General features: G+C 40.4%; 1 pseudogene; it reads left to right on the forward strand.

Moving 5' to 3' along the window:
* The first annotated feature begins 525 nt into the window (after positions 1-525).
* On the forward strand, positions 526-6006 carry LOC103062329 (uncharacterized; annotated as a pseudogene).
* The last annotated feature ends 19817 nt before the right edge of the window (positions 6007-25823 follow it).

Here is a 25823-nt window from a genome sequence, read left to right on the forward strand (position 1 = left end):
GTTGTTAAGTGAAGCATCACATGACCACACCTGATTTTACTACCTTTTTTGCAGTGGTCATTAAGTAAATCATCACAGTTCTTAAGCGAATGGTTTTGCTTGTTGGAAGCTGGCTAGGAAGGTTGCAAATGGCGATCACGAGACTCTGGAATGCTGCAAGCATCGTAAATGAGAGCTGTTTGCCAAGCGCCTGGATTACAATTATGTGACCATGAAGGTGCTGCGATGGTTGTAACTTCAAGCACCGGTTGTAACCCTTTTTAGCACTGTCATAACTTTGGATGGTCATTAAAAGAACAGTCATTAAGCAAGGACTACCTGTAGTTACTGATGCTTTTAAATTTCTGTAGCTTTAGCTAAGTACAGCAGCAGGACCACATGGAGGGATAAACCTGTTTCCCCCCTTGATCCAAGAGGGTTTCTAACTCATCTGCTTTTTGTACATGAATCTTACTTTATTCTGAATTATTTGCCCTAGCAGAGGTATTTCTTTATACCCTGTGGCTTCTAGGTGGACAGAGCACCATGGATCCTAAAAATGTTGGTGATCTTCAAGCCTTGTTCAATCTATACAAACAGGAACCCAACACTCCTAAAAGCAAAACAGTTGAGTTTCCTAAGAGCTTCACTGGAGAGCATGGGGGACACCATCTCAAGTTTCCAGATAATTAAAGCCTTTCCTCTGAGATTTGGTAAAGAGGAAGGGAAGCCACCAGAGCAGCCTACAGTGAGGAGAGTCATTTAGAGATGGATGAGGAAGGAGTTATCAAACCAGATGAAGATGACCCCCAGGAAATGGGAAATGAAAATGTAGACGTGACAAATGATTTGCAAACCAAAGCTGATCACAAGAAGGAAGAGGCCTGTAATGTATTACAGGAAAGACAGTTGCAGAATGCTATTGACCTATTTACAAAAGTTATTAAGCTGAATCATCAACAGTCCTCAATCTTGTATGCTAACTGAGCCAGTATCTTTGGCAAAATGCAAAAGCCCAATGCTGCCATTAGAGACTGGAACAAAGCCTCAAAGCTCAACCCTGATGATGCACAAGCATACAAATGGAGAGGGAAAGCACATATGGTTCTGGGCCACTGGGAAGAAGCTGCTGAGGACCTTGCTTAGCTTGTATTTGGGACTATGATGAAGATACCAATGCCTCGCTCAAGAAAGTACAACCCAAAGCCCTGAAGATGATTGAACATCACACCAAATATAAAAGAAAGCATACACTGAAGAAGATCCAGACAATCTAGGATACACTAGACTGGATCAAAAGTATCTTGGAAGAACAAGAGAAAATACAGAGGGAGGAAAATACTTGTCGGTGGATGACCCAAATGTTTTGGAGGTATTTGGACTTTTTTACAGCAATTATGGATCCAAGGTTTATCCTGGCATGGTTGGATGTGACCTGGAATCTAGACAATATCTCCAAATAATGGGACAAGAAATAAAAAACTTAATGGAGTATCTTGAGTTGCTGGAAGTGCACCTGCCAAAACTCAATGACATGGTGAAAAATTTAGAAAAGCAAAAAGGGAAAGTTGTTTCGGAAAGACACCACCTCAAGGCAACAGTAGGGGAAATGGAACAGCAGGTCACAAAACAAAGCTCCTCACTGAGAAGTTCCTGTGAAGAAAATGAGAACCTCAAATCCCAGAACACAAAACTGCAGCAAATCTATCAGAAGTTAGAAGAAAAGTGGAGAGAATTAGCTGTATCTAAATCATTTTTAGAAGGAGAAGTTGCCTGATTAAGAGCCTGTGAGAAACAGCTCCAGAGCCAGATAGATGATGCCATGGTATATGTGGGTGAAAAGGAGAAGACACTTTGGGAAAAGAACAAGCTGTTGAACAAAAACTTGAAAATGCTACAAGACAGAACTTCTAGATTAAAAATTGAAAGCACTGCAAGATGATTACCAAGAATTGAAACAAAGTGAAAAAAAGGACTGCAGAATCCTTAAGTGTACTTCAAGCACAGCTTAAGAATACCAAAGAACATGACCTGCAGATTGAAAAGAATCTGTCCTTTTCAAGGCAGGGTGAAGAATCTCTGAAGTTACAGCTCACAGAGAAAATTGAGGCATTAGAAGGCCTGGAGAGCCAGTGCGGTCAGCTTTTTTTTTTTCTTTTTCATTATGGTGCTGAGTCGGTATGCTTGTCTGGAGTGGTTGCTGTTGACTACAGGTTGCTGAAGACTGGAGCTTATTGTTTTGGTTTGGATGGTGGAGGAGTCTCCTGGGGTTGTTTCCTGACCAAACCGAGCTGGACTGGCCCTCTATCTGGCCTGTGCAGTTTGTATCGGGCACCACGAGCAATTCCGTCCCAAGCTGGGCTGCTTGGCGGCTTGGGACAGAATTGTACATGGTGCCCGAGGCTTATTTCCTTACCCTGGCCTGCATGGCTTGGAGAACTAGCCTTGGGGGACTGGAGCTGGCAGTGGTGGCGGCGGCATTGTTGGATCGCCGGGTGCGTGAATTGGCTGCTTTACACTGGAGGTGCCCCGGGTGTTTTGTGGCGATTGGGGATGCGGCAGTGGGAAGAAGGCCAGCACTGCCAACAGCGATGGAGGAAACCCTCTATTGGCTTATGGAAGGAATATGTGCTTCAGAGCAGGGTTGAAGGGGCTGTAGGAGTGCAGATGAGGGCTGCCTTTTTCCTTCATCATGATTGTGTGGAAGTGAGGGATTTGCTGTGATGGAGACAGGGCTGGATCAAGCTGGATGTGATTTTCTGGGCCATGTGGCTGTAGCCTTATCCCCACCTGGTCAGATAGACTTCTTGTCTCCTTTCTGGCTGGGAGCTGGAAGATATCTTGTAACAGCCATCTTCATGTGGGCTGTTTTCAAGTGGACAACATCATGACCCAAGAAGACTGTAACTGGGAGAATTGGATTAAGGGGCTGGACTGGTCATCAGGTGGGAAAGTTTGTGGGTCGTGGTTTGGGTTTCTACTTACCTTCCCACAGGTGAGAGCCACGGGGGTGTTGTTGGATCATTGAGATTGTGAATGCTTTGATGCCTAACCAGTCTGGTGAGAGGGGACTGGTTGAAGGCATTATGTAGTTGATAGATGTGGGCGAAGTGGATCCCTGATTAGCTGGAGGCACTGAGTGCTCAGCAGAAGTTGGCTGGTTTTTGCTTGCATGAGTAAGGTGGGGGGTGTGGGCTCGGGCATAGATCTTTATGGACAGGGGAGGGGGAAGTCTCTGAAGGGATGGAGGCAGGTTGTAACATTCAAGTAGTGATGGGTAGGGGGAGATATGATGGGAGACAAAGGACGGACTGCTCACGAGGACGGTGCCACAGGTATATTGTTCCTGTGGCATGTTCTAGCCCCTTGAGCTTGTTCTTGGGCCCCAGATGACAGACCTTCAAGGCCTTGGGTTGTCGGCTGCTGCTGCTGAATGCCAGGTCAGTCTGCAATAAGGCTACCCTTATTCATGACCTGGCATGCATTACCGAGACCTGGATGAGACAGAAGGGAGGGATTCCCTCTCTGAGATGTGCCCAGCTGTGTTCTGGGTGTGGCATCAGCCAAGACTCCAGGATAGGGGCAGTCTGGTGATGGTGGTTATCTGATATACTTGGGAGGCATTCAGGGGCACTGGCCCTCAGATTGCTGGGTGTAAGACCCTATTTGTTAAGTTGGGCACTAAGAAGGGTCATTTGGGACTGTTGCTATTGTACCAGCCTCCCTGCTACATAGCAACCTCCCTGCCTGAGCTTCTTGACTCCGTGGCTGGGTTGGTAGTGGAGTACCCCAGGCTTATGGTCTTGGGGGACTTCAACTTGCCTTCTCTGGATGCGGGGTCTGAGTTAGCTTGGAAGTTCATGGCCACCATGACAGCCATAGACCTGCCCCAAGTCATCCAGGGCCTGACGCATAATAGTGGTCATTCACCTGACTTGGTTTTTCTGTCGAAGCAGTGGCAGGGTGCTCTGGATTCGGGGGAGATATTGGTTTCTCCCGTCATGGTCAGATCACTCCCTGATGAGCCTCCAGTTTTCTGGCACCTCCCCCCTCTGCAGAGAGGCCAGGCCTATTAGATTGGCCCACCCCAGGTGACTGATGGACCCAACTGGGTTCCAGAGAGAGCTTGGGGTTGTTCTGGAAGGTTTGTTACATGGTCTGTCTGAAGCCTTGGTAGCTGCTTGGAATGGAAGAGCAGCTGCGGCTTTGGACCAGATTGCACCTGAACAATTTCTCCACGCCCATGGTTCCCAGAACTCTCCGTGGTATATGGAGAAGCTAAGGGAACTAAAGAGAGCTAAGAGACACCTAGAGCACCACTGATTATTGTCAGAGCAAAGATAATCAAACACAAGCTAAAGCTGCTACTAGAGCCTACCTCACGGTGCTAAGGAGAGCAAAATGTAATTATTTCTCTGTCCTTATTGTGTGTTGCCCAGTGGCCCTGTTTTGGGTGAACGTGGGAGGAGTAATACTGGGATTCACTACAGGTCACTGTGAGGAATATGCTGTGCATCTAGAAGATAAAGGTGGTCATATGTTGGCATGTGTATGTATGTATATGTGTGTGTGTGTGTGTGTGTGTGTGATGTTTCTATTGGTTTTAACTGCTTTTATGAATGTTCACTGCCTAGAGTCACTTATCTGAGATGGGCGGCTATAGAAATTGAATTAAATAAATAAATAAATAAACTGAGAGGTATAGAATTAAAGTTGAAACCCTTGAGGTGGATAAGGCAAACCTTGAAAAAAATGGCCTTCATCAAGCAAAAATAATTGAATATCTTACTTCCAAGAAGACTTCTGTAGTGAAAGTCGAATTGGAATTGGTATCTTGTCAAGAGAGAGAAGCTAAAGATTTGACATTAAGACTGGGTGTTTCTGAGGAACAGAAGATATCTAGGCTCCAGGAGGAAATTAGAGAATTTCAGGACAAGCTTCAGCAGACAGCTGCAGAGAAAGAAAAGCTGCAGGGCAAATTGGATGTCACAGAGACTGTTTTAAGTGAGCAAAAATTACGTCTCAGCAGCTGAAAGAGCAAAGTGAAATGTGCAGGAACTGCTTCAATATAATGAAGAAGAGGAAATACTGAAAAATGAGTGGAAAAAAGTAGCTCAACAAAAGGCTGAACTGGAAAAGAACTTGGTGTGCCTGTCAGATGAATTGTCCAAGGTCAAGAGTGATTTGGAAGCTGTTAATGTGGAAAACATGGAAATCAAGGACCTTCTCCAAAGAACCAACATGGACATGGCTGAGCTGCGTATTCATATTTGCTCTCTGACATCTGAAAAGATGGAAGTGGAAGAGAAGCTATCCCACACCACAGAGGAGGTCAGAGCTACCAAAGTAATAGCAATCAAAGAACAAGAGAGGCTGCAGCCTGAGTTTTGAAGATTCAGTAAGGAGAAACAAGAATTGGGAGATTCAAAGTTTTATGCTGCCATTGTATCTGACCTGCAAACTCGGTTGGAATTGGCAGAGAAACAAACCAAGAGTTTGCAAGAAACTAGCAAAGAGGAGCTAGCTACTGTCAAATTTCTGGACCATGGTATGCCTGATCTAAACAGCACCTTTAGCTCCTCAACTTTCGATGAATCTGATGATTTGCAAATGATCCAAGATGCATAGATCTGTTTGCTGAAGTCAGGAGAATTGATGCTAAAGCTGCCTCTTACAGTGGAGATTTTAAAGTTTGGAGAAGATACCAGAGAACTGTTCTTTAAATCAAGTACTTACAGCATTATTCCAATCACCATGGATGAGACTGGCCTTACAATAAGCTGGGTGTTTTCATCAGACCCAAAGAGAATATCATTCAGCAGAAACCTCTCTGGATCAATGTAAAGTTCTTATTCCTATGACTCACTGTAACCCTCATAAGGAAACCATCAGAGGGTAAAAGCCCGAAACACTGGAATTTATATACTTATTTTTGACAATGCTTTTTCTAGTTTTATCTAAAAAAATGTATTCTTTCACTTACCTGTTCAGTAGCCAGTAGTCTATGATGGAAGTGATTTTCCATAGTTTTTCCTGTGTGAAATATCTTGTAAGAAACACTATTATTTTTTACATGAGTATATGTGTGTGTACACACAGAGGCAACAGACATACATATGAAGCACTAAAATCACAGAAGGATATAAAATTCTCCTAGAATTAGGCAATAATACAGAAACCATACTTAAATATACATGCACACAGAAAGAAACATAGCTTCAATGAGAGCAGTAATGGTTCTGGACTGTGTGCCAATTATTCAAAAGCCATTTTGTTTATTTATTAAACAGACAATATAGTTATATTCTGTTGCATTTGATAACAAAAATGGTTCTGAAAACATATTTTTAAAGAGCTAAGAATAGGGTATTTATTTTTCAGTTTAGAAGATTTGACATATGTATAACACTAAGTATTGCTTAGATTGCTTATGAGAGAGAGAGAGAGAGAGAGGAAGGAAGGAAGGAAGGAAGGAAGGAAGGAAGGAAGGAAGGAAGGAAGGAAGGAAGGAAGGAAGGAAGGAAGGAAGGAAGGAAGGAAGGATCAGTTTTGCACAATCAGGATTTTTTAACACTGATAAATTGACTCCCCACCAGAACTAAGCAAGCTACAGTTTAGGGTCTCAGAATCTGAAGGAATTTTCAGATTTTTAAAAATTGTTACCATTTTATTATTTCATATATGAAAGTTTCCATCAAGTATGCCCTCCTGTATAGTTTCCATGATCCTCATTAATTAAAATATGCTTTGTTTCTGCATGGATTCACACTTTCTGTTCAGAAGGCTCTTCCCCAGTCCATCATATGCATCTTGGCAATACTTTTGCCAAGTTCAGTTGCTATATAGTCTTATTCTCTGTTAGCTGTTGCATAGCACCCCCAAAATTTCCCATTGCCTTAAGACCTCACCAAATCTACCCATTCTCACAAAGAAGGGAACAAATTGGGTTCAAATAGGCTGTATACACAAGCATGCTGATATCATGGTTTGTTAAATCCATATTCAAAGCTCCAAGTCACATGCAAACATGATCATGCTATAAAATTTCCAGGAAGTAAAAGAAAACACATAGTGTAAGTTATATTTAATCTAAACACAGTTATAGCTGTGCCAGCATGCTATACTGACTTTGCTCCAGAAAAAAATTAAGAAAGAATGCAGTAATGTAAATGAAAGAATATCCCACTTTATTTAAAGTATTTATAATATGTTTTTTGTGAAATACTTTCAAGCTTATTTGCAATGTGGATATTAAAATGCAGCACAACACTAATTGGATTAAAATTGAAATTAAAAAGTGGCAGATGAAATCAATAAAGAATGAAAAAAATGGATTGGTAAACAAGAGATAAACCCAAATAAATTGAATTGAATTGAATATATATGCTTAATTACTTAATGGAATAGGTGTATTTTTATAACTTGACTCATTTTACTTTTGTTCCCCTCTGGTGATTTGTTGAGGACTTCAGAATTTCAAACTGAATCCAAATTTTATTACAAATAGTGACATCAGGAACACCAATCACAGCAGCTAATGGGAAATGTGTGTTTATGCTGCCCACATTTTTCTGAGCTTATTTAGGACATATTTCCTTATGTTGTTATCAGTCAGCTGTTAGAGTCAGAATGAACAGATGGTTAATCAATCCTCAAATGCCCTTCAGGATCTAGGAACAGCTGTGTGCGGTCAGTGTTAGTAAACCCATCCAGAGTAAATATGAATGGGGAAAACATAAAGCATGGAATCATGATAATTTACAGAGTCCCACAAAAAGGCTGCCATTCAGTAACATTTCTTAAGTGGTGAACATTCCAGAATCATCTCAGTGCACAATTATGCTGTAATTCTTTAGTGCTCCAAAGTCCAAAACCTGTGCTGCCAACAAACAGAATTTCTTTGCTTTCAGAAAATCTCTGCAATGATATTTTTGATAAATTAAATCTCTTGCTAAGATCTCCCCTTCCTAAAGTTTATTTTTTGGTATCTAAATCTTAATCTCCAATTAATTTTAATTGCTCTTATTCTTCCCAAACATTTAGGAAAACTAACCAATAGAGAAAGAAATACATAAAGCTGCTCTTGAAGACACAGCAATCACAAATATCAGTTGAAAAGTTGGCCATCTGAATAACAGAAAACCATCTTTCTTCCAGAACTGGAGAAAAAAGAAAAGTGATTGGAGAGAAGTGCTTGCTGAGCATCCACTGCCTTTCTTTATTAGCTTTTTTGGAAAATAATTTGGAGGAAAAGTCATATTCTTTTCAAGAGTTTTCTTTTGGCTGATAATATCTGAAAATCTGTGCTGCTACTGATGCATAGTCCCCGGGAAACTGTGGTCTGGTTATATTGGAGTTATGAAGAACATGGCTCTTGCTTTGTCATGATAGATTTCTGGCAGCTGTCCGAGACAAAACATGAGTATGAACAAATTGATACAATAGCCCAATTGTAGTTGGGGGATTGCATCACCCAGACAAAAAAAAAAAGGAAAAAGAACCACAACTAAAATATTCTAATAGTGCACCCACTCCTCAAGAAACAGACTGCACATTTCTAAATGCTCATCGTTAAAGTAAGCCTCCCCAACAATATGCAAGCAGCTGGCACTCAAAACGGAGTCATTTGTTACAGATAGCTTTTGCAGTCAGGCACCTAATGACACCTGTTTCCCTTCAGATGTTTTCTGCCATAAGGCCGCTTCCTGATCTGCAGATGCTGCAGTCCAAATGGTAAATCCTTTACAAAAGCTATTGCTGCTACAGCTGCCTTAGCACCTTTTTTTCCTGTTGCTCTCTCCATTCAAACTGGGCTTTCTTCTGGGTTGTTTGATAAATTAATCATAATATCTGGGCAAGATGTGGTATAAGCCACCACCAAAATTCCATTAAGTCCATAAGGCACCAAGCTTCCTTTTCAGAAGCTGGGGGTCGCAAAGCAGCAGTTACATTCAGCATTTTCAGAGGAATATGCTGGACAGGTTAGCCCACACTAGTCCCCAGAACTGCAGTAGGTATGTATGTATGTATTTATTTATAAGACTTATATGTCTACCTATCTTGTACAAAAATCCTAGGCAGCTCATAACAAAATTAAAACAACAACATAAAAACACTTTCCACCCTTCCCACCATGGCATCATGATAACCCATACTCTATACTCATCCCCATCCTAGCCCAATGCTTGGGAGAACAGCCAGGTCTTCATGCCTTCCAGAAAGCTGAAAGCCACCCCCTCAGGCCATGGTTGCTATCTGCTCCTTGAGCAGGAGCCATGAGTCCAGAAGGACCCCCAAATTCTGCACCAACTCTATCCAAGGGGAGTGCTACTCATCCAGAACCAAAGAAATCACCTCTCCAGATGTCAGGGGGCTAAAAATCCACAGCCACTCCATTTTGCTATGGTTGAAGCTTAGCCAATTTCTCCCCACCCAGGCCCCAACAGCTCCAGGCACCTGGCAAGCCCCCAGTATCACCTGGGGTAGAGATGTACAGTATAACTGAGTATCATCTGCATACTGATGATATTGCAATCCATACTGCTAAATGACCTCACCCAGTGGCTTCATATCTCTCCTCAGTCAACACTGACTGATACAGCCACAAAGGAAGGAGGATAACTACTACAAAACAGTGTCTCCCCTCCCAACCTCCAGAGCCGGTCCAGAAGGTACCTTGGTTAATGATATCAAAGCCACTGAAAGATCGGGGGCGGGGGAGCATCCTGATCTTTCCAGAGGTTATCCACAAGTGTGACCAGTGCCATCTTGGTAGTATAACTCAGCCTGAATCCAGACAAAAAAGGATCTAGTTAATCCACTTCATCCAGAGCCCTCTGCATGTGAGCACCCACCACCCTTTCAGCAACCATTCCTAAAAAGGCCATATATGATATATCACCACAGTTAACAATTGCTGCATCTCTTGCTTAGTAGAACCTGAGGGCATGACATAAAGAACCATGAACAGAGCAGGACTCAGTAATGTGCTTTCTGTTCTGGCCCCCAACCTATGACAGAGGGTAGGGCTAGTAACTTGGGGCAAAACTTGAATGCTGTACTGTCACACTTTCTAGGTCTACACATTGCTTATTTATCCTCACCTTCTGTAGAAGTTTGCAGAAATACCACTGATGACAGAATGCAAGAACTGCTAGCAGAACTAGAGATAATAAAGGATAAAGTATACAACAGCTCACCCCAGCAAGTGAGGAAGCATGAGAAAGAGACTCCAAATAACCCCAACTTGATTTGATATACTATCAGAGGGGAACTTTGGCAGGCTTTTAAGATTCTGTTATTATACCCCAAAACAATAGAGTTGCAGTCATTTTTGTGAGATCGATTTCCTGACCTGGTCTACCTTGAAGGACTAACAACTACATTTACTTCCTGCATGCACTTACACCTGCTAGCTATGCCAGATACAAGATGCTAATCAGCCACATTATAAGGCAAACAATACCCTAGTCCAGTGTTTCTTAATCTTGGCAACTTTAAGATGTATGGATATCAACTCCTAGAATTCCTCAGTCAACATGCTGAAATCCACACATTTGAAGTCTACACATCTTAAAGTCTCTTTCTCCCATCCCTAAATTCAAAAATCCCTTTGGTAGTTGCCCTGTTTTCTCCCTTAATTCTCTTGCTCCCTCCTCTGTGTTCGGAGGGAGGTTTGTTAGGCATCCTATCACTCTACCTCCCACCTCAGACTCACTCTCTCCTTCTGCCATGGAATGCATGGACAGAGATGATCCTCCCCATCCAGCCCATAAAAATGCAGCAAACTTCTCCTCAAGGTCAATGGATAAGTTGAAAATGGAAAAATCTAAAAGGTCCAAATGTGCTCCTCCTACTCTTGTTCAATTTCTGAGTCTGAAACAGTAGCTTGTGAGGCAGGCATTGGAGGAAGCACAGAATCCTCTTCCTGATGACTAAAGTCTGGTGTGCAGGAGCAAGTTCAGAGTAATGAGGTTTGCACAGAAATCTCAAATGGGACTAGTGAATAAGGTAGGGTACATATACATCCTGAGTCCAAAAAAGCAAATTGGACTTCTGAGCCTATAGAGGTGCAAACAGTAATAGGGATTATAAAATGCAATTGTCTGCTGTCAGATGTCAGAGCTCTCATTAGTTGCTTGAGGTCCTCCTGTTGAACTTTTGGGAGTGGGTACTGCAAAGTTTCCTAAAATCAAGGCTTTGGAGTGATTTGGACTGGCATTTACCAGTGGGGTGTCCTAAATTTCCACAGGAGCAACATCTTCCAGATGATTCAGAACAAGGAAGTTTAGAGCGCAAGTACCCAGTGCACCACAGTAAAAACATAGTGTGAGGTCTCATCTTCATTGTTCCTTTGATGTAGACATGGATCTCATTATCACCCCTATTTGCGTGGGCTCCATGTCTTTGAAGAGAGGACAGAGGAAAAGGGTGAAGAAAGGCTGTGAAATGCTCTCACTCTGTCAGGAAACAAAAACCACTTGGATTTCTGGAAACATCTTTTTGCTAGGAGGGTAAGGTAACAAAATCTCAAGAGCCTTCCAAAATAATTATCCTACACAACTTATATTTAGGGTAATTAATACAAAGTTACTTTGAATTCTTTTCTCTTGTTTTTCCCCTCCCTGGGACTCAAGAATCTCTTCTGCAATGGCCCTGTTTCCTCCTGAACTGTCTTGCTCCCTCCTCTGTGCTCTGATGCTGTTAGGAATTTCATGACCCACGCATGCACATGCATACGGAGTATCTGATGTTATATTAAAAACAAAACAAAAGCCCAGAACATATTAATGTTATCTTGCTTACCTTTGGAGCAAGACAGAGTACCAAAACAAAACTAGTTCCAATTTCTTGTGAATGTGTGTGAGAAGACCTGCCTTTCCTTTCAATTTCTTTATAAAACATGCATACTAATAATTTAGATTTCCAACATTTGTTTTCAATCCATTAACCTTATTTACTTTTTGTGTTATTACTTTATGATCAGATGGAGTAGTAATGAGTTTATTCAGTGATTTTCTGTTATGCCTTGTGATCCCATCTACAGTGTGATACTCTACTCCTTTTGATTCAGGAAGACAAAAGAAACAATTAAGGGAAAATGGCACAGAAAACACTTATCATGGAAAACAATGAAGTCAAGATCAAAAAGTACATAAACATTTCCACACTCCAGAAACAAATATTTCCCAGAGAATTCTCTACTCCACCCAAACTGAGAGCCAGTTTGGTCCAGTGATTAAGGTGCCATGCTAGAAACGAAGAGGCTAGACTTCTAGTTCCACTTTAGGCATGAAACTGGGTGACTGGCTGGCTTTGGGCCAGTCACTCTCTCTCAGCCCAGCTCGCCTCACAGGGTTGTTGCTGTGAGGAAAATAGGAGGTGGAAACAGTATTAGGTATATTTGCCACCTTGAATTATTTAAAAAAATAATAAAGGCAGGGTAAAAAATCTAAAAAAAAAAAACTGTTTAATTGGGCTGAAACCTTCCTCCAGACTTCCTAATTTTATTTCTTCCCACCCCCATACCCACCACCGAAGACAGGATGCAATATGCTTTTGATTTGTTGGGAGCACACTTTTTTTTAAAAAAAAAAATCCCTCCTGCCTGCACTTCCTAGAAAGTTAAAGCAAAATTGCTCCCAAGGTATTGTTAGAAGTGAAGTTTCTAACTAGCCTTATTTCTAACAAGATTTCAAAAGCAATAAGTTGACTAAGAACTGAGAGTGACTTAGGCCTTTATTTTAAACTATAAAAGGGACAAAAACATTGAACCATCTCAAATGACTTCAATAAGCAAGGGTGATAGTTCTCTTCAGCTTTTCTTTGTTTGCTTTCATCCCCTCCCTTGAGGGACTTGGAGTTTGAATCCTATGGAGAACCATAAAAGGAATTAGATTATGTCTGATTTAAAGGGCAGAAGACCAAGGAAAGATATGATTGCAGTCTTCCAATACTTGAAAAACTGGCACAGGGAAAACAGTATGAATTTATTCTCCATAGCACCCAAGGGTAGGACAAGAACCAATGGGTGGAAGCTTTACAGGGGGAGAATCAAACTTGAAATAAGGAGGAATTTTCTGACCATGAGGGCTATGTAGCAGTGAAACAGCCTGTCTCCTGGAGCCATGGGGTTCCCATCACTGAAGATTTTCAAGCAAAATTGGACAGCCATTTGTCTGGGATAGTATGAGGATTCCTGCCTAAGAAGGAGGTTGGTCTAGAGTCTTCAAGTCCCTTCCAGCCCTATGACTCTATGATTCTTTTCATACTGCAGCCGTTGCCAATTCTGCATGAGAACCCTCACCCCATGGAAAACATGATAGTGACTCATTCCTTCATGTGGTTCTAATTGCACAGAGAAACTGCATGTCCAAATGCTACACAAGGCTAAAAGTAATCCTGAGCTAGTTTTGAGGCTCTAGGTAGTTTAAAAACATCACCTCAGCTGCATCATTTGTTCAGTATTCCTTGATTAAATAAGACACTACATTTGAGTTTTGTGGTTAAAGCCAACTTGGATTCACATTACTCCTGTCTGAATATAGGCAGTCAGCTACATATCAGGCAGACTGCAGACTTTCTTGGTACACATCTGTCAGGAAGATAAACTTACTTCAGCAGGTAGCAGAAGAGATTTCCCTATCACCCTTTCTTCTCCAGGCAGAAAAGCTTTTGGTTCTTTTGAAAACTATGGGCAGCCTGATGGCAGGAAAGAGACATGCAAGAAACTGAGGTGCTGAGGTGTGTGTGTACAGGGAACTTATTGCATCCCACAAGGTAGGTGGTGGCAGCAGTAACTACTAAGCAGCTAAACTAAAGCAGGAGAGTTGGAGCATATCGTCCAAGAGGGCTTCTGGGAGATTGAGTTTGAGACCTCCCGATTTTCACCCTGTGGGCTCAGCCCTGCTGCTACAGAACTCTTAATTTTCTTTTTCCATTGCTGGAAAGAATATGGAAGCCATAATATAGGGCCAGGAGTGGAAGGGATTGTTTGTACCTTTCCTACCTGCATTACAGCCCTGATTGAAATGGCTCTGGGAAAAAAGAACAATTCATCACCACCTCCAATTGCTTTTTTATGAATTTGGAGGATGCAGTTCATATTAAATATAGGATTTCATGTTAGAATTCAGAGAAATATTGCTTTAAACTTGAACATTCCATTTAATCATCATGACTAAAACCCAGATTTAGTAGTCTAAACCTAAATAGTGAATCTCTTTAAAAGCCACCTAAGCTAGTAATTATTACTATTTCTTGTAGTAGTGAGCTGCATAAGTTAACTATAATCTAAATAGTTGAATAGTTTCATATACTTGAATAGGTTGATGTACTTATTCAAGGTACAGAAAAATAAAACTCTATTCTAACATGATTTTATGGCACATGGAACATTTGTGGAAGTTACTTTACAAGAATGTCAGGGAGCTCTGAGAGCAGATTGACACAACCTCTGTGTAACATACCAGTAGGAAGGCATAAAAATCACTAATTACTTAAACACTTTAAAAACATCCATCAGTATGTAAGTTGGGGAAGAGTCATAATTTATTTCTTTCCATTATCTCTGCACATAATTCCTTTCTTGGAATTATGCCTTTGCTGGTATTTTTAGTTTGCTGAAAATGGTAAAAAAGCCAGTCTGACTTCTGTAGCATGACTGACATTCCATTTACAGCTTGTATCATCAGCAAACACTAATTCTTGTGGGATTTACATGCCCTTCTCCAGGCAAGTCATCAAAACTGCATCTATTTCTCAAGGAGCCACTTTAAAAGCTTCTCAAGAAGTAATTTATATACACATAGGATCAATCCACATCTTCTCCCCAAAAATCTAAAATGAGGCTTCACTTTCTGTGTCCGTGAACCATTTTAACTATCTTGATAAAATTTATGATTTCTAAAAAGAATTTTCAACAGAACACAAGGTAAAAAAAATTGCAATTCTCAAAAACATAAAATGTTGTCGTTGTTTCCTTGGATTCCCCAACTTTCGTACTAAGTCAGAGATCTGCAGAGGAAACATTTTTCTTTCAGCTTTGACAATAATGGTCCTGAATGTGGGCAATAAAACAAGAGACACGGGATTTTAAAGGGGCTGTAAATTGCTGGAATTTCTGGGTACTCAGAAACTCTCTCTGTGGTATGTATAATATATCTCTATTGTAGAGGACAGCAGCCAACAATAGCATAATAAATTAAAGAGGACCACATTGTTCATCACAAAAGGCATATACTGTATCTGATGACCAGTCCTTCATGGTAGTTATCATGTCGAATAGCCATTGATAACATTCCTTGAGTGAATGTCTAATGAACACAAGAGTGACCTTATATCACACAAATGCCACAGAGCTGGGTTATTCAAGCACTAACGTGAATGCATTCACTGCAATGAGCAGTGAGCAGCTGCTTTTATCTATCTATCTATCTATCTATCTATCTATCTATCTATCTATCTATCTCCATGCAGTTGAAAGGCAATGATTGTTTTGATTTCATGAAACCCTGTGACTGAAGAGCTGCTTATGTGTCAGCTTTGTCAGTACAGACATTCATGCTAGCACATGCACATCAATGGCCAGTAGTAGACCCAATGCCGGGTACAAAGCCAGAAGTCTTTTGTGACTTGATTTGAAGTAGAGATTTCTTGGCTGAAGTAGAGATTTCTTGGCTTCTTTTCTGAGCTTGGCTTGAGCTCAGACAAGATATGCACTTAATTTTTCCATTACACATATGCAAGAAACCCTTATTCACATTCACTAATATTCTACAGTTGGTCTCCCAAAATCTGCAGCACTTATGAATCAGTTATGATATTCATTCCAAACATTAGTGATTGGCAGTAAGGTAGTTTGCTAGTAGATACAGCTAATCACTTCTGCACCATGGACCAAAGCATGGAGGACAAAAAATGTTCATTTTCTCCCTTCTCCTGGGAGATATAAACTTTTTCTCAGAAACAGAAGGCATAGCCAATAAGACAGTCAGCAGGTGGCTATAAAGCTGCCCCCTATCCCATACAGTTCCAATTCAAACCCAGACAGTGCTTTCTGATTGACAAAGCAGTGTTCCAACATTTGGTAGACTGGAGCAGAAATATGTGGCTGTCTAGCTTGTGTGCAGAAGAGTAGGAAGAAGGTAGATCAATGATGGCTGTGTCTGCAGATTGGAGGTATGGCACTGTGTTGTAATGGTTTCATTTCTACTTGCAGAATTGATCACAACAGTTAGCACTGAGTGAGTAACTTTCAATTACCTGGTATCTTTTGCTAGGAAGTATAAGATACCATTTCCCCCCAATGCTATTTAATGGTGCTGGCACATAGTTCAATTTCTCCATTTTATCTGTACAGGAGAACTGGGCCAGGATCTGATTGTAGTGGAGGTTTGAATGAGGCCAAAAAATATACCAGAAACTTGTGAGATTGAAGTCTCTATGGGTAATGTGTCTTAAGTCTGGGAAACAGGCTGGAGTTGCACTCCCTCTGAGGTGATAACTATTGCCTGAGGATACTTATAAAGCTATATTTGTCATTAGAGACCTTTTACTGTTCCTGGTAAAGTATACCTATTCTTTGACAAAATATCAGGATTCTGGAAGCACCTGCTCTGACCAACAAATGTAATTAAAAAGTATATGTTTTTGTGAGCTGCATTAGAACCTTTGGCAATCCAGATAGACAGAACCTTAGGAGTTAAAAATAGCTGCACAAGAGCAGAAATTGAAATTACTGTATTTGCTGATAATATTATACTAACAATTGCTCAACCTAGAGTCCCTTTAATAAGACTGATGGAACAATAAGGTTCATCACTGGGTTATCAAATTAATACTGTCAAGAGAAAACTCAGATGTTGATATGGAATTTGACAGAAGATGAAAAGCACTTTGTGTATTGGCTAACTGGCTTTAACATTACTGCTAAAAAGGCCAAATATTTAGGAATCTTTTTGACAAAAAACAATAAGGATCTATTCAAGAAAAAAAACATTTGCCAACTTGGAAACATATAATGACAGGTATTTCTAGGTGAAAGAAACTAAATTTGTCTTAACTGGGAAGAATTGCAGCAGTCAAAATAAATATTTTATCAAGACTAAATTTTCTATTTCAAATGACTCCAGTCCCTACTGAATGTTAGTATGAAATGAATGGCATAGACAGATAATGATCTAAGAAAAGGCCAAGGATTAAATTCAAGAACTTGCAAGATTCAAAAGAATGAGATGGTCAAAAAGCGCCAAATTTAAGATTACACCATCATGCCAGTTGCCCTAGCATGGATTTCAGAATGAATTATATTTTCTTATGGTTCCATCACCTTAAAGGAAGGAACAGACCTTCTGCAGGAACTGCATAGATTTATTTGGGTTGATTGTGTATGAGATAAACGATTTTCAAGAGACTATCTAATGTTAAGCAATTTATGGAACACTTGGGATAGATAGAAGAAAAGAATAAGATGTCTTTCCTTCTTGCTTCCTAACTGAATGTCTACTTTATGATGAAGAAATTTGCTCAACGAAGAGGCAATAATCTGTTTAGATCACAATATTATTATTAACAGGACAAAATTAAGATTTCTTGAGTCTTTTGTTACACAGTGTTTTTCTACATTCAGTTGGTTCCAATATTCTCAGATAAGCAGCATGGCTATAAGAGAATTACTGAAACAAGATGAAAATACTGAGGAATTTGACTGAATTTGAAAACCCATAACAATGAATGTTTGCTGGGCAGAATTTTCAATCTATTAGTGAAATATGATTCAGAACGTGAACAAAATCAAAGACTGTATGATTAAATGGATGCAAAATTTGAATACAGTTATAGATATGAAACAGTGGGAATTTCGATGGAAGAAGAATATTAAGTTCACCTTGAACATTAGACTTAGAACTAGTACATTAGTCCAGTCATGACTGCTAAAATAAGCAGCATCCTTTTTTCCAAAATACTAGAAATGCAATGAACAGATGAGATCATTCTTCCATACATGGTGGCAATGTTGCAAAACTCAGCAATAATGGGATTTTGAAAGTTATAATTCCATTTCAACCACATTTCTTCAAAATACACTAAACTGGCATTGTATATGATAACAGCTGCAAGGATTTTATCTGCTTTTTATTGGAAAAGATCTCTAATCCCCTGTGTGGAAGAATAGTTAAACTGTGGGAGTATGCTTTGAAGTCTAGAATAGCTTCACATCTAAAAAGTAAATCTGATGAACAGTTCAACCTTATTTGGAAACTGTTTCTGCACTACAATTCTATACATGAAATAGTGCCACACTCCACATTTGGGTTATAGAATTTATATCTTAATCTGACGTATAGTATATGCAATATTCTTTCAATATATTATTTACCATTTATAGCTTTTTCCCCTTCTTATTTAGTTCAGTTGTGTTAACCAAACATTTTTACAGTTCTATAGAGACAACTCTTGACTAGAAATGGGATATGAAATGTCTTATAGTACTCTAAATTGTTAATGGTGTATTAGAATATATTAGCCATATGATATTTTCAAACTGCTGGTTATTTGTGATTTGTTGGCTATTCTACTGCTTATACTGTCTTTCCTCCTCTTCTTTATTATGTTATCTATAACCTTTTGATGCAGTATAGAGAACATAATAAGGAAGAGAGGGAAAAAAACATATATCAACTGCTAGAAACTTTAGTCAAAGAGAGACTGTTAGATTATGCCAAAGAACCCACAGAGCAGATTTATAAAGCATTTGTGTTAGCCAAGTTACAGTTAGGGGATTTCTATGCTGCGAAGGTAGAATTTTCATTGAGTAAATTAAAATTAAAGTGTTGGGAATCTGGTGAAAGGTGGTAAGCTGTTTGCATGCACACCATTTGAAGCAACAAAATCAGCAGAGCTTATTTTCTGATATAGTTACTGACGATGGCCAGACTATTTTTGATTCTGTTATTAATAATCAGTTTTTACTTTTTTATAAATCAGTTTATAGTTTGGATGAGAAGAGGGACCATCATGAGACTGATCAATTGCTGAGTCAGGTGGAAATTCAATTGTTATCGTTAGATAATATTGGCACGCTGAAAGTGCCTCTGTCACTCCAGGAACTATTAGATCATATTCAACTGTTGCAAAATGGGAAAGCTCCTGGCCCAGATGGCTTTTTGGTGGAATAGAATAAGGCATTTATAGGTGTGTTGGCTCCCATACTTTTGTCAGAATCTTTTAAGAATGGTAAGTTGCCAACATCATTCTGTAAAGCATATATAAAATTGATTTTAAAACCAGGTAAGGATCCTAAATTTTGTGCCAATTCTAGACTTATTTCATTATCTAAATTGAGATTTCCATTTGAGGGAGGTGGTTTTAATTTATCTGATTTGCAAAAGTACCATTGGGCCAATATTTTATCATCAGCCACCTGATAAATTGAATATTGTCCTTATGGGTCAAGTTGGAAACTTATTATCTGTTTCCTTTGAGATCACGGCAAATGCTTGGAACAACATATAGCGGAAAAAATGTTTTACTTCCAGGAGTATGAGAGGTGAGAAATCTTTGGGCCGTATTGGGATGTAAATGAGTTTTTGATAACAAGATTCATGAATATCTAACTCTTTGGAAAATTTTTACTTTGAAAACTAGTGTAAATCATTTTATTGGAAAGCTTGGGCAGAAGCTGGGGTCATGACTTTAAATAAACTATTATTTAAAGGATTTTTCCTGACGTCAAATTGACTTTGGTCTTCCCAATTCTCAACAGTGGAGGTATCTTCAATTTAAGCATGTCCTAATGGATCAATATGGACCAGATGCGTTGGGTGCCTCAAAGGCACCTGAGTTGCTTTCTTACTTGATGGAATCTATGACAAAAATAAAACCTATATCATATCTCTATCAAAAGCTCAAGAATATTTTTAAAGTGGACATTTCTGGGATATTTCAAACATGGACTAAAGAACTGGAATTTCTGATAAAGCTACATCAATGGCTTCATGTCCCTGCATTCTGAGTCTTGAGGCTGGCCAGTGGCAGTGAGGCTAGTGGAGGGGAGTCAAGGCAAAAAAGATGATGAAGGTCAGCTGGGGTGGCAGCGGAATACAGCAAGGTGGGCAGTGGAAGCAGAGGCAGTTCGTGCAGGTCAGAAGAACATGACCGCAGGATCCTGTGGTGGGTGTAAGTTTGAGGACCTGTCATAAGTCCATTTTTTGCTGTTGTAACTTTGAACGGTTGCTGAATGAATGGACGTAACCTGAGAACTACCTGCAATAAAATATTTTAGGGGGGAAAAGTAGCCATTTCTACAAAAATACAAATAGTTATGGGAGACGAAAAAGGGGAAATGAGATGAAAGTTCAAACCACACAACACCTAAGCAGGTGAGGCTTCTGCTTTTACAATACAGGTCAGCTCAACTGGGCTTTGAGAGGAAGATTTTATGGCACATCAAGATGTAAGCAAGGAACTGGAGAGTCACACTTGAGATAGGAAAATCTCAGCTTGCCTGTCTTCTTACCAGGTAAAATGTAGTCATTACTTTACTTTTGGGGGAGGCAGGAAGTTTCTTCAGTCAGTAGGTTACCAAAGGGCCAGTATCTGAAATGTTCTATCAGATTTCTGCTTCTGAGTGGTAGAAGGATTATTCTCTCTTTGAGAGGAGAACAGAGGCTGCTGAACTGATACTTAAATCTTAAGTCCCTCCTGAGAGACTTTATGGACTTTGAAAGAAGGATAGTTGAAAAAGATGAATAAAAAACTGAATGTACACTAACTGAAGTCTTTCTGTCTTAATTTGGTATGCATCTTGATAGATGTGGTGTTCCAAGTGCATTAGTGGTCTGTTCTGTGCTTGTGGGTTTTGTTAGTTAACTGGTGAGGGTAATGAGAGTTCCCTTATTAGTGTAGTTTTGGTATGGACTATATGACATTTAGGGAGAAAGAAGCAGTTTGGAAAAAAAAAAAGAGACTGATTTCATATCTTAAAAATATAATCAGCAGAAGTTTTTAAAGAGGTAAGAGACCTGTACCATATAATTCAATAAGTCCACATGAGAGAGATATTATTGTACCTCCAGTAATCCAAATGCACTTTGAAGAAGTGGCTCACCACTTAGATTAGTACTGTTAATACAATTCTAGTGGTGGAGTTACCTGGAATACAGTCATACTTTGTAGTATTACTTAAATTCCAATTGTTGAGGCCTAAAGATACAGACAAGCTAGTGGTTTCATTCAGCAACCACTTGTACTCTGACAATGTGTTTCTGGGATTATCACATCTACTGATAACTCTTTCTAAATTTTCTTGAAGGTGTCAGCATTGACTCCTGGCAAATGCCTCAACCAGTCCCCACAGTTTTCTTGGCAAGGTCTTTCAGAAGTGGGTTGCCATTGTCTACTGCCTAGGGCTGAGGGACAGTGACTGGCCCAAGGTCACCCAGCTGGCTTCATGTCTAAGGCAGAACTAGAACTCACTGTCTCTCGGTTTCTATCCTGATGCCTTAACCGCTACACCAAACTGGCTCTTAAGTTAAGAAAAATAGTAGGAATAAAGAGATAAGTTACAAATTGGAAGTAATGTTCAAAGTGGGAGTTCCTCAGCAATCAATGCAGGGAAAATCACTTTTTAATTTGATTATAGACTATTTGACTTAGGTGTGAGCTGGGACAAGGCCAGGTTTGTTGATCATTCAGAGTTTATGGAGGCAGTGGCAGATGCTTTTGGCCAAAGCAGAAAAATCCAGAGGAAGCTGGCTAAGAAAAATCATCCAAGAGGCATCAATACCCTCATAGTCTCTCTGCACCCTATTTTTCCTTCATGTCTCATTCCTTCCCTTGTCCCTGCTACTTGAACTCTCTGTCTCCATAAGCACTGAGGAGGCCTACTTAAGGACTCACGTCTGTGGCTGTATTTTGTGAAAATGATCTGAAGGTGGAAGACTGAAGCAGTATTTTCCCTGAAATAGTCCCGTGTGTAAATCCTGGATAGAGGTTCCTAACTGGTGGCTATATAAATATGATCAATAAATAAATATTAATGAATGAGGTTGTCAGAATGAGCAATGATTTTCCCTCCTCTGGACTCAGGTTTGAACAGTTTGGGATTTTCCTTGGAATCTTGCTTGTTAGTAGATGACAATTCCCAGAACAACTCATTATCCTCAGGTGAAATCTATATACAAGGCAGGAAGCCATAGCATGGATTAAACATGGCAAAACAGACTGGTTCCAGGTAAACAAAGGAATGAGATAAGGCTGTATACTCTCCCCTTATTGATTTAAACTGTGATTGATTCAGTGACTGTAAAAAATAACTGAACTGAAACTTTAAAATGGCAGTAAGGCTGAGTTTCTTGGTAATAGTGTGATTCTGGGGAAGGAAAAATCAGCTGGTTTGTCCTCACTTTAAATGGCTTTCTTTTTCAGGCAACTTGCTAAAAGCAACATTATGCTTGGTCTGTTTATTGACAATTTTCTCTGTAGGCAGGTTGAAGAAAGAATACCTAAGAAGTATCAGTGTGAAATTTCATTTGCAGGCAGTTTCTGAAATTTAAAACTCTGTAGGTTATTTGTTGAGGGATGATTTCTTTGATCATCTTTGAAAATCTTTATTTTTAAAACATTCTTTGGACCTTTTTTTCTGTATATTGAACAGAAAGTAATACTCAGCATAGACTATAAGCCAATCTTTTTTTGTGGCTGTTGGACAAAAAATGAGGGGGCAAGGGATTTGCTTTTGGTTCCTAATTTGCATCATATTATAGCAGACTACTTGCAATTATTCAGGTTTTGGCCCATGAGAACCCTAAACGCTGAAACATTCCAAAAGAACATTCTGCGTGGTAGTGTTGCATTCTGAGTTTAGAACGTGGTTAGGATTGTTGTTGTTACTCCAATTAACAAGATATGAAACTGACCAAAATGCTTGATGGAAAACAGCATGAAAGAAAGCCAACAAAAATTCTAAAAAAACATTTGTGTACCAGGAAATCCACTTTGGCCCAGCACTACTTTTGTAGCATCTGTTCCAGCCAGCAGTGGGCAGTTTTAAAAATGGATGCATACAGATAGTTCTTGACTTATGATGGCAATTGGGACTGGAATTTCCATCACTAAGTGATGTGGTGGTAAAGCACAACACAACCACATTGCTTACTGACAGCAATCTCTGCAGTCCCGGTTGCCATCATTAAGCAAATCCCATGATCATTAGGCGAGGCAACTTCCTGCCAGATTCCCACAACCAAGTCAGTGGAGAAGCCAGCAGGAGGTTGCAAGTCTCAGGCGGCTCACAAACAGGTTGGCAGGCAAGTAAGTGGCTGCTGACAGGTGGAGGAGGGTGCAAGGGTGTGAGGGAGGCACACCAAGTCTCAGGGAGGGTGCGCAGGGGTGCAAGGTGTTGCACAAGGGTGTGAGGGAGCCACAGTGAGGATTGGGGAGGGTGCAACGGGGTGCAAGGAAGGCACGGGAGGCTCAGGGTGGGTGCAAGGGGGTACATGAAGGTGGTACAGTTATGGTCGGGGAGGATGCAAGAGAGTGTGAGGTGTCAGATTCACTGGCATGGCATGGCCGACACTGCTATTCAGTTTCACTGCCCCTAGTCAGTTTCATTGCCTCAGGCGCAGGCAGCAGAAAAGAGGAAGTTGGGGAAACTGCAAGTTAATTGCTGGCAGGTGGCTGCAATTGACTCAGGGCAGGAACGGATACTTTGTAACAAAGCCGGCTTCCCTCAAACGCCCCAGGCACCGCCAATCACAACAACTCGGAAGCGCCGCAATTCAGTAGAAATCCACAAAGCAATCAAGGAGCCCCGGCTTGGCCCACAGAAGAAAAGCCCAACAAATGCAACAATCACACACACAAAGGGTGGCAATCAGGGAGACAAAGAACCCCGGCTGAATCTACCATTAAGGCAAGGGGAAGGGCACCACTGACGAACTGGGTAACCCAGGGAACCGGGGTAAAGGGCGGGAACAAGGGGTAACTCCTGGTCAAGGGGGGAACCCTATAAAACCACTGTATGTAACGGCACCAAGCCAATCCTGGCTTTGTCTGTAACCACTATGCTTTACACCTGAGTAAACTGCTTTCATATGAGCCTGTGTCTCACGGAGTCTTTTATTCAGTGCTGAATGCAGCGATCATTACATGAGGGAGGCATGATGAGGCTTGAGGAGGGTGTACATGGGTGTGCAAATGGCTGGTATGGCAAGAGTGCAGAGAGGCTGGGGGAGGGTGTGTGAGTGGGAGAGACTTACCCCAGCAACTTGCAACCTTCCCTGCTGGCTTCCCTGTTGACTTTCTGGGGAAGCCAGCGGGGAAGGTCACAAATGGCAATCTTGTGATCATGGGGCGCTGCAACTGGACATAAGTGCGAGCCAGCTGCCAAGCACCCAGATTGCGATCATGTGACTGTGGGGGTGCTTGGACAGCTGGGACCGGTTGTAACCACAATTTGTCCAGCATCATCGTAAGTTCGGTCACTGAAGGAATGGTCGTAAGTCAAGGACTACCTATATAAATACCATTTTGTCTTAGTGTCTTATGAAAAGGCTGTTTTATTTCCTATTGCCCTTTAATAACTGAGTTTATCTGGAGTTTGAAATGTTATCAATATACTGATGACACTCAGATCTATTTCTTCTTTTTCATTAGATATGAGTAAGGCTGTGGACATATGAAATTGGTATTTGGGATCAGTAAATGATTTTTTTTCTTCTTCCTCCTCTTCCTCTTCTTCTATTCAGAAGTTTTGCCAAGGAGACAAAGGAAGAATCTTTTTCAGTTGTGTTGACCCTTCCCAGGGAAACTTAACAGGGGTGTTCTCTCATCACCATCATATGCTTCCTCCGTTGACATGAATTAGAGCAGTAGACAGATGGAATCACAAAATTCTAGTGTAACATTCCTTAACATCATTCATGGGGCCTTTGTTTCATTTATATGAATAATACAGTACACGTCTGTATCTTAATCATGGGATTTTTACTGGAATGTTCATGTAGAGGAGAGCAAATAGGTGTATTTTTATTCCTTATAAATAATTTCAGTTGCTATAATAATTATATGCCCACCCTAAAGAAACAAAAACTCAGGTTTACTTTAAGTTGCTAAAAAAGGCAAGGATCTCTGTCATGGAATCTAGGCAATCAATTTACACATTGGTACATACATGAAAATCTCAGCCAGCTGTTGTGCTGAAAATAATTTGGAAAGAAGCAAAGTTGCTATATATGTAGAGAAATAAGTAGAGGAGCAGAGACCATGGAGAAAGCCGTGGAATATAAATAATATTTCAAGAGGTCTGATTTTAAAGCTTTGTGAGCTCATGTGTGTCATACCCAAGTATGTTTCATTAAGTATGTTCCAAAAAGTGAAACTCTTTCTAAGTCAAGCTTGAGTTTTATGACTTCATAAACAGAATGGACACCAGTATGGAAGTGGTTTGTCACTGCTTTCTTCTGAGATGGTGTTTGCCTTCTCAGCATAGCCTACAACTCTGGACAACCCTTGTGGTCTCTGGCTATTATCCAGGTACAATTCTGCTCATCTTTGCAAGATTAGCCAACATGAGATAGGTATTGCCACTTAACTGGGCTTGCCAGGCCCCTAGTTTCAGCTAAACCACAAAAAGGGATGACTGAAATAATTCCTCACATGAGACTAGAAAAATGTCATGTGATCCTAACCACAATTTCATTATTTACTGATTTCAGTTTTGGTGTCACTGAACTCCAGAACTCATGATGCAACTTTTGTCATAATCCCATCCAGTATTTACACTGCAAATATAGAAGAGTTTATGTACAAGATTAGAGGAATCTGATATTTGGACTTCATTA

Source organism: Python bivittatus, unplaced genomic scaffold (genome assembly GCF_059951505.1).
Source record: "Python bivittatus isolate LINGU-HERP-01145 unplaced genomic scaffold, Pbiv_v1 ctg000000_np1212, whole genome shotgun sequence".
Taxonomy (NCBI): domain Eukaryota; kingdom Metazoa; phylum Chordata; class Lepidosauria; order Squamata; family Pythonidae; genus Python; species Python bivittatus.